Genomic DNA, 14,401 nt, shown 5'->3' on the forward strand with positions numbered 1-14,401 from the left:
AAATGTGTTTCTTATGTTGTTATGAACAGCTTTTTATTCTTTCTCTTTAGGCTCTAGCCAATGCATAAATATATAAATAACTGCTGACTTCCTGTAAGACGTGTCCAATGCTGAGACAAAATAAAAGGGGACAGTTACAAATGATAGTGCTATCGTTTGAGAAAGGGTAAGTTGACACTGAATTTCATGTGTATTCACAGACCAAGCATGAAAAAGACCCCAGCATGATCTTCATTGCGGGCTTAGAGCTGGTATTACCTTTTCAGAGGTGAGGGCCTTTCAATGGCTTGTTGGTCTAGGGGTATGATTCTCGCTTTGGGTGCGAGAGGTCCTGGGTTCAAATCCCGGACGAGCCTTTTCATTGGTGCTCTTTTAAAGTAGTTTTGAAGTATGCATTTCAAAGCCAATATCAATTTTCTCTTTGCAGTAGTGGATGAATATATGCTAGAGTCATGCTTTTAACCTTGCCCTGCCTGAGCAAATAGGAAACATTTCTCTTTAAGCACTTTGCTAAAATGCTGAACTTGCAAGGCATATACAAGCGTTCAGATAGGGCTGTCCGGCAGGTTGCATGAAAGAAATCTAAAACCAGATGCCCTTGGAATAGCCTGTTTTGAGCAGTTGCATCACAGAAGAATCAACTGTATGTATCTGTTTCTGTAGTGTAGTGGTTATCACGTTCGCCTCACACGCGAAAGGTCCCCGGTTTGAAACCGGGCAGAAACACCGGTTATATTGTCTTTGCTGCAATGTTGAGAGTTGCCGTTTTGCATGAAATTGTCCAGGCCCTGACGATGGGTTCATGCAGACTCGTTCCAAGAAAGTGAATTCTCTTAAAAACAATAACATAATTGGCATTTGGATGTATATGTTGATTCACAGACCTCACTTTCAAAAGAGCCCTGCATTCGGTTCAATGCTCAACCAGAACAAGCATTAACTTTGAGAATTGTTGGCACCAACAGGCCTCTTATCTTAGTGGAGTGTTTCTGGTTTTTAAGTGCTGAGGCCTGAACTCAATTCCTAGATGATCCTTCTCAAGGTGATGATACAAATTCATCGTCACCTTTACGTTTAATGTCAGAATTGTTTATTTCCATTTGGTGGTGTATGAATGCTTTCGACAGTATGGGGATTTTTTCCAGCCTTGCATGAATAAAAGCATATCACTGCTCTTTATGTATTTTTCTAATACATTTATATTTGCATCTCCTCTCCTAGCATGCATTTTTGACTATCTTACAGGCTGAATATAATAAGTATCAATTCAGGGGCGCTTCTTCTACTCAAATCATAACTGTTCTATCACGACATTGATAAGCAATCTGCATCTGCTTCTATTGCTTATTGGTTATCATATTTACCTGACGTGTGAAAGTCCCATGTTTGACAGTGCACGTTAACAAAGAAACCAATGATTTTTATTAAAAGTTGTCTTGTGTTTTGGTTACCTTGCATCAGCCAAAAAGTGCCAGAGATGACTTCATTTGCAGTCACTTAAAAAGTAGAGATCTCAAATTAATGGCAAGAGGTTGAAACAAATCCAAAGAAATGCATGGCATATCTATGTGTATGTGTATGCATGTATCTATATATAAAGATAGATAGATAGATAAATATATAGATAGATAGATAGATAGATAGATAGATAGATAGATAGATAGATAGATAGATAGATAGATAGATAGATAGATAGATAGATAGATAGATAGATAGATAGATGGATGGATGGATGGATGGATGGATGGATGGATGGACGGACGGACGGACGGACGGACGGACGGACGGACGGACGGACGGACGGACGGACGGACGGACGGACGGACGGACGGACGGACGGACAGACAGACAGACAGACAGACAGACAGACAGACAGACAGACAGACAGACAGACAGACAGACAGACAGACAGATAGATAGATAGATAGATAGATAGATAGATAGATAGATAGATAGATAGATAGATAGATAGATAGATAGATAGATAGATAGATAGATAGATAGATAGATAGATAGATAGATATAGGGAGAGAGAGAGCATTAATATAAACAGAGACTTTATTTTCAATCAAGCGGTCTTTTCTTTCCTTTAAGAGCAGAATGTTCTGCTCATCAGCGCACCAGAATGTAGTGCTTGGTTGGCAAGCATCACATATTGTGATGTGTTAGCTAAGAGTTCCATGTCCTTCAGACTCATATATTCCTCTGTAGTTGTACCTTGGTGATTCAACAAAACATGGCATCATAATCAGCATTCTACTGCCACAGACTGGACAGAGAAACCATTTAGAATTTCCCTGAAAAAGAAAAAAGCATACTTAGGCAAAGCTTTGTGGACAGGAAGGACATTAGAGCAAGTGAGGAATAAGCACTGCTTTTGATAATTTACATAGGCAGAACAGAGACTGCTGGGAAAAGCCTGAAATTAAAGGCACAGAAAATGCCTGCTTCTGGAGAGAACACTAAGAAGGGTTGAACGTTTTTCCTATGACCCTAGCCACTCTTACAAGGAATCCTATGATAGTCAGCAGGACCCACCCTAAAAAGGAAGGGACAGCCATTTGGACCCTTTCCACCTTTTCTATATCGAGCCTGATCGAGCGCTGATTGATTGAGCGCTGATTGAGCGCTGATTGAGCGGATAAGCACATGTACTTCTCATTTTGGGAAGGTATTGCTTAGCTTGCTACCAGCAGCTCAGTTATGTTATGATGTTAGAGGCTATGCAAGAAATGCTTTAGTCCTGCATTAGGCAGTTTTTATTGCTTCTTGCATTCAAGAGATAGATAATTAGCCAGAATCTGTGGTCCAGCTATTCACCTTGGCATTCCGATTTGCACAAAGGGAATAAGTATTTGAGAGAAAAGGCAAAATGTGTTTCTTATGTTGTTATGAACAGCTTTTTATTCTTTCTCTTTAGGCTCTAGCCAATGCATAAATATATAAATAACTGCTGACTTCCTGTAAGACGTGTCCAATGCTGAGACAAAATAAAAGGGGACACTTACAAATGATAGTGCTATCGTTTGAGAAAGGGTAAGTTGACACTGAATTTCATGTGTATTCACAGACCAAGCATGAAAAAGACCCCAGCATGATCTTCATTGCGGGCTTAGAGCTGGTATTACCTTTTCAGAGGTGAGGGCCTTTCGACGGCTCGTTGGACTAGGGGTATGATTCTCGCTTTGGGTGCGAGAGGTCCCGGGTTCAAATCCCGGATGAGCCTTTTCATTGGTGCTCTTTTAAAGTAGTTTTGAAGTATGCATTTCAAAGCCAATATCAATTTTCTCTTTGCAGTAGTGGATGAATATATGCTAGAGTCTCATGCTTTTAACCTTGCCCTGCCTGAGCAAATAGGAAACATTTCTCTTTAAGCATTTTGCTAAAATGCTGAACTTGCAAGGCATATACAAGCGTTCAGATAGGGCTGTCCGGCAGGTTGCATGAAAGAAATCTAAAACCAGATGCCCTTGGAATAGCCTGTTTTGAGCAGTTTCATCACAGAAGAATCAACTGTAGGTATCTGTTTCTGTAGTGTAGTGGTTATCACGTTCGCCTCACACGCGAAAGGTCCCCGGTTCGAAACCGGGCAGAAACACTGGTTATATTGTCTTGGCTGCAATGTTGAGAGTTGCCGTTTTGCATGAAATTGTCCAGGCCCTGACGATGGGTTCATGCAGACTCGTTCCAAGAAAGTGAATTCTCTTAAAAACAATAACATAATTGGCATTTGGATGTATATGTTGATTCACAGACCTCACTTTCAAAAGAGCCCTGCATTCGGTTCAATGCTCAACCAGAACAAGCATTAACTTTGAGAATTGTTGGCACCAACAGGCCTCTTATCTTAGTGGAGTGTTTCTGGTTTTTAAGTGCTGAGGCCTGGGCTCAATTCCTAGATGATCCTTCTCAAGGTGATGATACAAATTCATCGTCACCTTTACGTTTAATGTCAGAATTGTTTATTTCCATTTGGTGGTGTATGAATGCTTTCGACAGTATGGGGATTTTTTCCAGCCTTGCATGAATAAAAGCATATCACTCCTCTTTATGTATTTTTCTAATAGATTTATATTTGCATCTCCTCTCCTAGCATGCATTTTTGACTATCTTACAGGCTGAATATAATAAGTATCAATTCAGGAGCGCTTCTTCTACTCAAATCATAACTGTTCTATCACGACATTGATAAGCAATCTGAATCTGCTTCTGTTGCGTATTGGTTATCATATTTACCAGACGTGTGAAAGTCCCATGTTTGACAGTGCACGTTAACAAAGAAACCAATGATTTTTATTAAAAGTTGTCTTGTGTTTTGGTTACCTTGCATCAGCCAAAAAGTGCCAGAGATGACTTCATTTGCAGTCACTTGAAAATTAGAGATTCTCAAATAAATGGCAAGAGGTTGAAACAAATCCAAAGAAATGCATGGCATATCTATGTGTATGCATGTATCTATATATAAAGATAGATAGATAGATAGATAGATAGATAGATAGATAGATAGATAGATAGATAGATAGATAGATAGATAGATAGATAGATAGATAGATAGATAGATAGATAGATAGATAGATAGATAGATAGATAGATAGATAGATAGATAGATAGATAGATAGATAGATAGATAGATAGATAGATAGATAGATAGATAGATATAGGGAGAGAGAGAGCATTAATATAAACAGAGACTTTATTTTCAATCAAGCGGTCTTTTCTTTCCTTTAAGAGCAGAATGTTCTGCTCATCAGCGCACCAGAATGTAGTGCTTGGTTGGCAAGCACCACATATTGTGATGTGTTAGCTAAGAGTTCCATGTCCTTCAGACTCATATATTCCTCTGTAGTTGTACCTTGGTGATTCAACAAAACATGGCATCATAATCAGCATTCTACTGCCACAGACTGGACAGAGAAACCATTTAGAATTTCCCTGAAAAAGAAAAAAAGCATACTTAGGCAAAGCTTTGTGGACAGGAAGGACATTAGAGCAAGTGAGGAATAAGCACTGCTTTTGATAATTTACATAGGCAGAACAGAAACTGCTGGGAAAAGCCTGAAATTAAAGGCACAGAAAATGCCTGCTTCTGGAGAGAACACTAAGAAGGGTTGAACGTTTTTCCTTTGACCCTAGCCACTCTAACAAGGAATCCTATGATAGTCAGCAGGACCCACCCTAAAAAGGAAGGGACAGCCATTTGGACCCTTTCCACCTTTTCTATATCTCGCCTGATCGAGGCTGATTGAGCGCTGATTGAGCGGATAAGCACATGTACTTCTCATTTTGGGAAGGTATGGCTTAGCTTGCTATCAGCAGCTCAGTTATGTTATCATGTTAGAGGCTATGCAAGGAATGCTTTAGTCCTGCATTAGGCAGTTTTTATTGCTTCTTGCATTCAAGAGATAGATAATTAGCCAGAATCTGTGGCCCAGCTATTCACCTTGGCATTCCGATTTGCACAAAGGGAATAAGTATTTGAGAGAAAAGGCAAAATGTGTTTCTTATGTTGTTATGAACAGCTTTTTATTCTTTCTCTTTAGGCTCTAGCCAATGCAGAAATATATAAATAACTGCTGACTTCCTGTAAGACGTGTCCAATGCTGAGACAAAATAAAAGGGGACACTTACAAATGATAGTGCTATCGTTTGAGAAAGGGTAAGTTGACACTGAATTTCATGTGTATTCACAGACCAAGCATGAAAAAGACCCCAGCAGGATCTTCATTGCGGGCTTAGAGCTGGTATTACCTTTTCAGAGGTGAGTGCCTTTCGACGGCTCGTTGGTCTAGGGGTATGATTCTCGCTTTGGGTGCGAGAGGTCCCGGGTTCAAATCCCAGAGGAGCCCTTTCATTGGTGCTCTTTTAAAGTAGTTTTGAAGTATGCATTTCAAAGCCAATATCAATTTTATCTTTGCAGTAGTGGGATGAATATATGCTAGAGTCTCATGCTTTTAACCTTGCCCTGCCTGAGCAAATAGGAAACATTTCTCTTTAAGCATTTTGCTAAAATGCTGAACTTGCAAGGCATATACAAGCGTTCAGATAGGGCTGTCCGGCAGGTTGCATGAAAGAAATCTAAAACCAGATGCCCTTGGAATAGCCTGTTTTGAGCAGTTTCACCCCAGAAGAATCAACTGTAGGTATCTGTTTCTGTAGTGTAGTGGTTATCACGTTTGCCTCACACGCAAAAGGTCCCCGGTTCGAAACCGGGCAGAAACACTGGTTATATTGTCTTGGCTGCAATGTTGAGAGTTGCCGTTTTGCATGAAATTGTCCAGGCCCTGACGATGGGTTCATGCAGTCTCGTTCCAAGAAAGTGAATTCTCTTAAAAACAATAACATAATTGGCATTTGGATGTATATGTTGATTCACAGACCTCACTTTCAAAAGAGCCCTGCATTCGGTTCAATGCTCAACCAGAACAAGCATTAACTTTGAGAATTGTTGGCACCAACAGGCCTCTTATCTTAGTGGAGTGTTTCTGGTTTTTAAGTGCTGAGGCCTAGGCTCAATTCCTAGATGATCCTTCTCAAGGTGATTGTTAGACCTGGCATCATTGGCATGAGTCTCTCCTCCATTTTTTCTGTTTGCCTCCTCTGTTTACGATGTTTTTGCTAGTAAATGCTTTGGGCACTGTGCCACTGCTGATCAGTGCCACAGTGCAAGTGCTCCCTATGTGAAATTGCTGTATTGATTGAATTCCATGTTTGGCTTATTTGGTTTACTGTCAGTCCCTAGTAGAGTGCACCAGGAGTGCCAGGGCTTGTAAATACAAATGCTGCTAGTGGTCCTGCAGCCCGTGTTGTGCCACCCACAAGAGCGGCCTAGTAAAAGTATGTCTGAAGGTCTACCATTGCTAGACCACGTGCAGTCTGGTTTTGTCACGCAGACTGTGCAAGTACACCTACTTGCCAGTCCCTAAACCTTCCCTTAACTTCATGTTAGTCACCCCTATGATAGGCCCAAGGGCAGGGTGCATTGTAAGCATAAGGTAGGACAAGCCTGACAATGTTGGCATGTCCTAATAGTGAATTACAGCCATATTCGTATTTCACTATTGTAAGGTAACCTGCTCTCCATCAGTTAGAATGGGCTGCCAGGATTATTAATGCTATAATCCTAGCGGGCTCGGGGAGCATGGTGCAATGTCGAGTTTTGTATCCCTGAACTCAGGGTTTAATAATGCATCCGTTTGTGTGGATGGTTTTTGGACTCTGTGTTTGAAAATAGCACTTTTAGAAAGTAGCTATTTTCTTGTCTAACTGTCTACCGGTCTCTGCTGGTTCTGGTGTGCGTGTGACAGGAGCTGGGTGGCTCCAGAGGTCTGAATGAGTCAGTGTGGGATGAGTGGGGCATTTGCATTGAGAGTGGGGGAAGAGTAGCTCCTGATAGCCTGCCCTGCCTGATAGAATGCTGGCTCCGCCCCCCTGCCAGGCGACTGATGACTCTGTGCCTGCCTGGGACTTTCCTGGCCCACCTCCTGCCGGGCAACTGATGGCCCTGCCCCTGCCAGTGACAATGCTGGCTCCGCTCCTGCTGGGCGGCTGAAGACTCTGCCCTGCACAGTGAATAGGCCAGGTGCTTTGGCCTGGCAACACCCACAACAAACCCAAGATGGGGGGAAATTCCCCTGCATGGACAAAGGGATCAAAGTCAAAAAGGGGTATAAGAGAAGGACCCCTGAACCAAGAATTTAGATCACTTCTGACAAGGAAACCTGAACCAAGGACAAGAAGCCTGCTGATCTAAGGACTGCCTACCCCTTCTGCCAGAGTGCTGTTTGTTGGGGGAATCCTGCATTGCTTCTTTATTTTTGCCAAGGAACCAGGAGAGAGGAACTGTGTGTGTACTCTCAATCTTTGCTAAGAAAATCTCCAAGGGCTGGAAGAGTGCCAGTCTCCTGTTGAAGTCACAGGGCTAAAGGACTTCATCTGCTTAAAGTGCTGTTTGCTGGAATTTGTGAATCCAGCACCTCTGAAAGAATCCAGCAATCTCGACGCCGACGGACGCCGCCGAATCCAGCTCGACATCGTGAGTAACGGCTCCAGTGTCCCGCTTCCTCGACGCCGGCCGCCGGGCCCGATCGACGCCAGCAACAACGCCAGTGAGTAGTGAGTTCGGCTCCAGCTTCAAGTGACCTCTTGTCTGCACCGCTGCTGATCGCATCGACTTCGAGCCCTCTCGACGCCGTGAGCGCTGCTCACTCTTGCAACATCGACATCGACGACGCCGTATCCTGCTTCATCTCGTGAGCGCTGCTCCTGCCTGACTTCGGTCGACGCCGCTGCAGATCGCCCCGACTCCGAGGCCCGATCGACGCCGAAGACGCGACGCCGGACATCTCGACGCCGCTGATCATCGAGTGCTTCACTTTTCCAAGGTACTGTGTTGTGGGGGTCTGTGCGACTCCGGGCTCGACGTAGCGCTCCTCGCGGTCGACGCCGAACCTTTGGATTAATTTTGCCTCGACGTCGTGTGACTCCCGTGTGGGTTACATTGTTGCCAAGAACTGTGTTTAGAGAAGAAGAGTTGCTTTTGATACTAAAGACTGTGTGCTAAGAAGAAACCGTACTTGAACTATTATTTTTCCTTCCAAGAGTATTTATTAAGATTGTGGTATATTTTTGTCGTTATTTGGTCTTGTGCTAAGCCTTATATAAAAATCCTTATTTTTATAATACTACTGTGTTGTGTCCATTTGTAGTGTATTCACTTTATTACTGCATGTGGTCATCAATGCTTAACGCACTGCCTCTGAGATAAGCCTGTCTGCTTTGCCAAGCTACCAAGGGGGTGAGCAGGGGTTATCTAAGTGTGTGATCCCCTTGCCCTGACTAGAAAATGTGTGTCCCTATTTGTCAGAAGTGTATACCTCTGCCAACTAGAGACAGCCGCTTCTAACATTGGTGGGTCAGCGGTGAGGATTTGAACTTTGCATTTATGACCCATGTGCAGTGATTAGTGTACGCTACATAGTGAAAGCAGACCATAGCGCATTCACAATCTGTTTTGGTTGGATATTCTATTTTTGTTCTCCGCTTTCCTGGAACTTGATTTTTGAAACTGCCAGTTTTGACCATGAGTGATGCCGGAGTCACTGCCCCTATTGCTGCTGTGGAGGAGTTTGATAGGAGCAAGATAAAGGATTACAAGTTACAGGATCTGAAATCCTTTTGTAAGCAATTTAAAGTTCCTACAACAGGCCTCAAAGTTAAAGAAAATTATCTCAAAGCATTGGAGGCCTGGTTAGAGGCCAGAGATCCCTCTGATGCGGTGGTGGTACCGCCAGGGGAAGGGGAGGAGGAAGTACCAGTGAATGGTCATGTGTCCTCTCCTGGCAGCAGTGTTTCCTCCAAAGGTCTTTCTCCTGAAGAAAGAGAAGAAAGGGAGAAGGAGCGAGCATACAACATGGAGATGGCAAAACTTAAGATAAATGGGCAGTTGGAAATAGAGAATGCAAGAGGCAGGAGAGAAGCTGATATGGAGATCAAAAGGTTAGAGTTTGAAAGAGAGAAGTTAGCTTTTGAGCGTGATACCAGGATGAGGGAGTTGGAGCTCAAAGCTAAAGAGTTAGAATTGAATCCCTCTGGTGGCAGCATCCCATCTGTGCCTGCAGAAAGTAGGTTTTATTTTCCCAAAGATGTGATCAAAGATTTTCAGAAGAATGAGGATATTGGTCAATGGTTTAAAGCATATGAGTTAGCATTGTTGGCCCACCGGGTCCCTGAGAAGGATTGGGGAGTGGGGTTGTGGGGTCGCTTTGTGAATGAGGGAAGAGATACCCTGTTAGACATGCCTGTTTAGGATAGGATGTCTTATGCTCATATGAAAGATGCTTTAATGTTAAGGTATGGCCTAACCCCAGAAAAGTACAGACAGGCCTTTAGAGAATGTAAGAAGTTGCCTGGTACGACGTGGGTGGAATATGTGTCATATTTTTGCAGAGCCATGGATGGTTGGGTAAAGGGCAGCAAAGTAGAAAGTTATGATGCTCTTTATGATTTGTTTGCTTGGGAGCACTTGTCTAATAACTGTTTTCCAGAGCTGCGCCAGCACCTTATTGATAGCAAGATATCTAACCCTAGAAAACTTGCTGAAGAGGCGGACCGCTGGGTCAGTACCAGGGTCCACAAGGGTCCAGTGGGAGACTCAGCCAAAGGTGGGCAGGGTCCCCAGCAGAAGAGTGGGGGGGACAAGGGTAAACAGAGGGAGTTCCAGAAAGGGCCCCAAAGTAATCCCCAAGGGAACCAAGAGAAGGGTTCCCAGCCTCCCCCAGAGAAGAAATCAGAGGCCCCGACAGGTAAACCTGTTCGTAGGGGCCCAATGACCTACTTCGCTTGTAAGCAGGTGGGACACCGGTTTTATGATCCCCAGTGTCCCTTGAAGAACTCTAGTGCACCACCACGTGCCGCCCCCCGTCAGTTGGCGAATGTAGCCCTGGGAGGGGAGGAGATGGTTGCCCATGGTGGGGAGGGTCCCGCAGAGATGTCCCTGGTCTCTCTAGGAGACATGGAATTGGTCCCTCCACCCCCTCTGCCTAGTAACACTAAGAAATATAGGCAGTGGGTGACCATTAATGGCCATAGAGTGGAAGCTCTCAGAGACACCGGAGCGAGTGTGACAGCTGTCAAGTGTCACTTGGTGTCCAGAGAGCAGGTGGTTCCCCACGCATTCTACCCTGTGATAGCTGCTGACAACTCCCAGAGAGCTTGTGAGGTAGCTCAGGTTCCCTTTGAATGGGGGGGAGTTTCAGGTACTCTTCAAGTTGCTGTAAGGCCCGCAATGCCTGTTGATTGTCTCCTGGGCAATGATTTGGAAGACTCCCCTTGGGCTAAGGTGGAGAGGGAGACAGATTTGAAAATGTTGGGTGTGCCACAGTGGGTGTGTGCAACCACTCGATCCATGACAGCAAGTAAGGGTGTTGATGGGGTTCTGGAGCCTGAAAGTATGGCCCAGGACCCAGCTGTGAAGAGAAGAGGCAGGGGGCACGGGAAACCGTCCCCCGTAGTTCCCGTGGTCCAGGAGGAGGCAGGCCTTGAGGGGCATGCCCTGGAACCCACAGGTGAACAAGTTGCTGAACTGGGAGACCTGCCCGAGCTGACCCATTGGCAGCAGGATGGTGGTCCCTCCAGGGAGGAATTCTGTGCAGAACAGAAAGTGTGCCCTTCTCTTGTGGGTATGAGGCAGCAGGCCTCAGCCCAAACCTCAGGTGATCAGTCAGGGTCACATTTTGTTTACTGGGAGAACGACCTCCTGTATAGCGAGCCTAAGGCTGCTGAGCCTGGGTCAGCCCGTGTGCTGGTGGTACCCCAGCACTTCAGAGCCTTCCTACTGGGTTTGGCTCATGACGTTCCTTTAGCTAGACATCTGGGGCAGGACAAAACCTATGACAGGCTTGTCACCCATTTGTATTGGCCTCAGATGAGAAGGGATACAGATATCCATTGCAAGACCTGTCAAACTTGCCAGGCAAGTGGGAAAAGCGGGCGGAAGCAGAAGGCTCCCCTCCAACCTTTTCCCGTGGTCAGTACCCCCTTTGACCGGGTGGGGATTGACATTGTTGGGCCCCTGGACCCCAAGACAGCCCTGGGCAACAGGTTCATCCTGGTCTTGGTGGACCATGCCACACGGTACCCGGAAGCCATCCCTCTCAGAACAGTGACGGCCCCGTGGTGGGACGGGCACTGATGGGTGTTTTCTCCCGAATGGGGTTCCCCAGAGAGGTGGTGTCAGACCGGGGCACCAACTTCATTTCCAACTATATGAAGTCTCTGTGGAAGGAGTGTGGGGTAACCTACAAGTTCACCACTCCTTACCACCCTCAAGGTAATGGGTTGGTTGAAAGATTCAACCGTACCCTTAAAGGCATGATTATGGGTCTTGAAGAACCAATGAGGCGTAAATGGGACGTCCTCTTGCCATGCCTGTTGTTTGCTTACCGTGAGGTGCCACAAAAGTCTCTAGGGTTCAGCCCCTTTGAGCTTTTGTATGGTCACCCGGTAAGAGGACCTTTGAGTCTGGTCAAAGAAGGCTGGGAGCAATCTCCCAGGAAACCTCCCCAGGATGTATACAGTTACATGCTGGCCTTTAGGAACCAGACTAGGCGCTTCAGAGATCTTGCTCAGGCAAATCTGGAGGCCAGCCAGGAGGAGATGAAGCAGTGGTACGACCAGAAGGCCACTCTGGTAGAGCTTCAGCCTGGACAGAAAGTTTGGGTTATGTCCCCTGTGGAACCTTGTGCGCTCAAGGACAGGTGGACTGGACCATTTAAGGTTGTGGAGAAAAAGAGCGATGTCACCTACATGGTGGACTTGCAATCTCCCAGGAACCCCTTGCGGGTCCTGCATGTCAACCGTTTAAAGCCCCACTTAGAAAGGTCCGAAGTGGGCATGCTCCTAGCTACAGATGCTGGAATGGAGGAGGAGAGTGAGCCTCTTCCTGACCTCCTGTCTGCAAAAGAGCAAGATGGGTCAGTGGATGGTGTTGTCCTCTCTGACACACTGACCCCTGAACAGCAGCAGGATTGTCGCCAATTGTTGGGACAATTCCCTGATCTGTTTTCCTTGATTCCTGGTGTCACTCAGTGGTGTGTCCATGATGTGGACACCGGGGACAGCACTCCTGTGAAGCACAAGGCTTACAGAGTGACTGACAAGGTCAGAGCTTACATCAAGGAGGAGGTCTCCAAAATGTTTGCCTTAGGGGTGGTTGAGTCCTATAGCAGTCCTTGGGCCAGCCCAGTGGTCTTGGTCCCAAAGGCTGCAGCACCTGGTGCTTCACCGGAACTTCGGTTCTGTGTGGATTACCGAGGACTCAATTCAGTCACCAAGACTGACGCGCACCCCATCCCCAGAGCTGATGTGCTCATAGATCGGTTGGGGGCTGCCCGGTACCTTAGTACGTTTGATCTAACGTCTGGGTACTGGCAGATCGCCTTGACTGATGGGGCAAAAGAGAGGTCAGCATTCTCCATACCAGATGGGCACTACCAGTTCCGGGTTATGCCCTTTGGGATGAAGAATGCCCCTGCCACCTTCCAGAGGTTGGTCAACCAGGTCTTGGCTGGACTGGAGGATTTCAGTGCCGCCTACCTGGACGACATTGCAGTGTTCAGCGCCAGCTGGGAGGAACACTTGCGCCACCTCCAGGAAGTGTTGTTGGCCCTGCGTAGAGCAGGCCTCACAATCAAAGCCAGTAAGTGCCAGATTGGGCAGGGTTCAGTGGTGTACTTGGGGCACCAAGTAGGGAGCGGCAAGGTGGCCCCCCTGCAACCCAAGATTGATACCATCCTGGCATGGGCACCGCCCAAAACCCAGACTCAGGTGAGAGCCTTCTTGGGTCTCACGGGTTATTACAGGAGGTTCGTCAAGGATTATGGTAACATTGTGCACCCCTTGACTTCGCTGACTTCCAGGAAGCAGCCACGACTTGTGATCTGGACTGACGCCTGTCAGACGGCCTTTGACACCCTGAAGACTGCAATGTGCACAGCACCCATACTCCAGGCACCCGACTTTTCTAAAGAATTTGTTGTCCAGACGGACGCTTCAGAGCATGGCGTGGGGGCTGTTCTAGCTCAGGTGAATGAAGAGGGCCGAGACTTACCTGTAGCCTTCATCAGCAGGAGGTTACTTCCCAGGGAACAGAGGTGGAGTGCGATAGAGAGAGAAGCATTTGCTGTGGTCTGGGCGCTGAAGAAGCTAAGACCCTACCTGTTTGGGACTCACTTCCGGGTTCAGACAGACCACAGGCCCCTCAGATGGTTGATGCAGATGAGGGGTGAGAATCCAAAGCTGTTGAGGTGGTCCATTTCCCTACAGGGGATGGACTTCACGGTGGAACACCGCCCTGGCACAGATCACGCCAATGCTGATGGTCTGTACAGATTTTTCCGCCTTAGTGATGAGGACTCCCTAGGGTAAGGGTAGTTCTCCCCACATTTCGCTGGAGGGGACACGTGTTAGACCTGGCATCATTGGCATGAGTCTCTCCTCCATTTTTTATGTTTGCCTCCTCTGTTTACGATGTTTTTGCTGGTAAATGCTTTGGGCACTGTGCCACTGCTGATCAGTGCCACAGTGCAAGTGCTCCCTATGTGAAATTGCTGTATTGATTGAATTCCATGTTTGGCTTATTTGGTTTACTGTCAGTCCCTAGTAGAGTGCACCAGGAGTGCCAGGGCTTGTAAATACAAATGCTGCTAGTGGGCCTGCAGCCCGTGTTGTGCCACCCACAAGAGCGGCCTAGTAAAAGTATGTCTGAAGGTCTACCATTGCTAGACCACGTGCAGTCTGGTACTGTCACGCAGACTGTGCAAGTACACCTACTTGCCAGTCCCTAAACCTTCCCTTAACTTCATGTTAGTCACCCCTATGATAGGCCCAAGGGCAGGGTGCATTG

At 46.3% G+C, this 14,401-nt stretch overlaps 6 non-coding genes across 6 annotated transcripts; all 6 read left to right on the forward strand.

Moving 5' to 3' along the window:
* The first annotated feature begins 284 nt into the window (after positions 1 to 284).
* TRNAP-UGG (transfer RNA proline (anticodon UGG)) lies at positions 285 to 356 on the forward strand. The gene has a single exon. It is a non-coding gene; the product is annotated as a tRNA-Pro (tRNA).
* Positions 357 to 653: 297 nt separating this feature from the next.
* Positions 654 to 726, forward strand: TRNAV-CAC (transfer RNA valine (anticodon CAC)). Its single transcript has one exon. It is a non-coding gene; the product is annotated as a tRNA-Val (tRNA).
* A 2,428-nt stretch (positions 727 to 3,154) lies between these two features.
* Positions 3,155 to 3,226, forward strand: TRNAP-UGG (transfer RNA proline (anticodon UGG)). Its single transcript has one exon. It is a non-coding gene; the product is annotated as a tRNA-Pro (tRNA).
* Positions 3,227 to 3,525: 299 nt separating this feature from the next.
* TRNAV-CAC (transfer RNA valine (anticodon CAC)) lies at positions 3,526 to 3,598 on the forward strand. The gene has a single exon. It is a non-coding gene; the product is annotated as a tRNA-Val (tRNA).
* A 2,176-nt stretch (positions 3,599 to 5,774) lies between these two features.
* TRNAP-UGG (transfer RNA proline (anticodon UGG)) lies at positions 5,775 to 5,846 on the forward strand. Its single transcript has one exon. It is a non-coding gene; the product is annotated as a tRNA-Pro (tRNA).
* A 300-nt stretch (positions 5,847 to 6,146) lies between these two features.
* TRNAV-CAC (transfer RNA valine (anticodon CAC)) lies at positions 6,147 to 6,219 on the forward strand. The gene has a single exon. It is a non-coding gene; the product is annotated as a tRNA-Val (tRNA).
* The last annotated feature ends 8,182 nt before the right edge of the window (positions 6,220 to 14,401 follow it).

Source organism: Lissotriton helveticus, chromosome 8 (genome assembly GCF_964261635.1).
Source record: "Lissotriton helveticus chromosome 8, aLisHel1.1, whole genome shotgun sequence".
Classification (NCBI taxonomy): domain Eukaryota; kingdom Metazoa; phylum Chordata; class Amphibia; order Caudata; family Salamandridae; genus Lissotriton; species Lissotriton helveticus.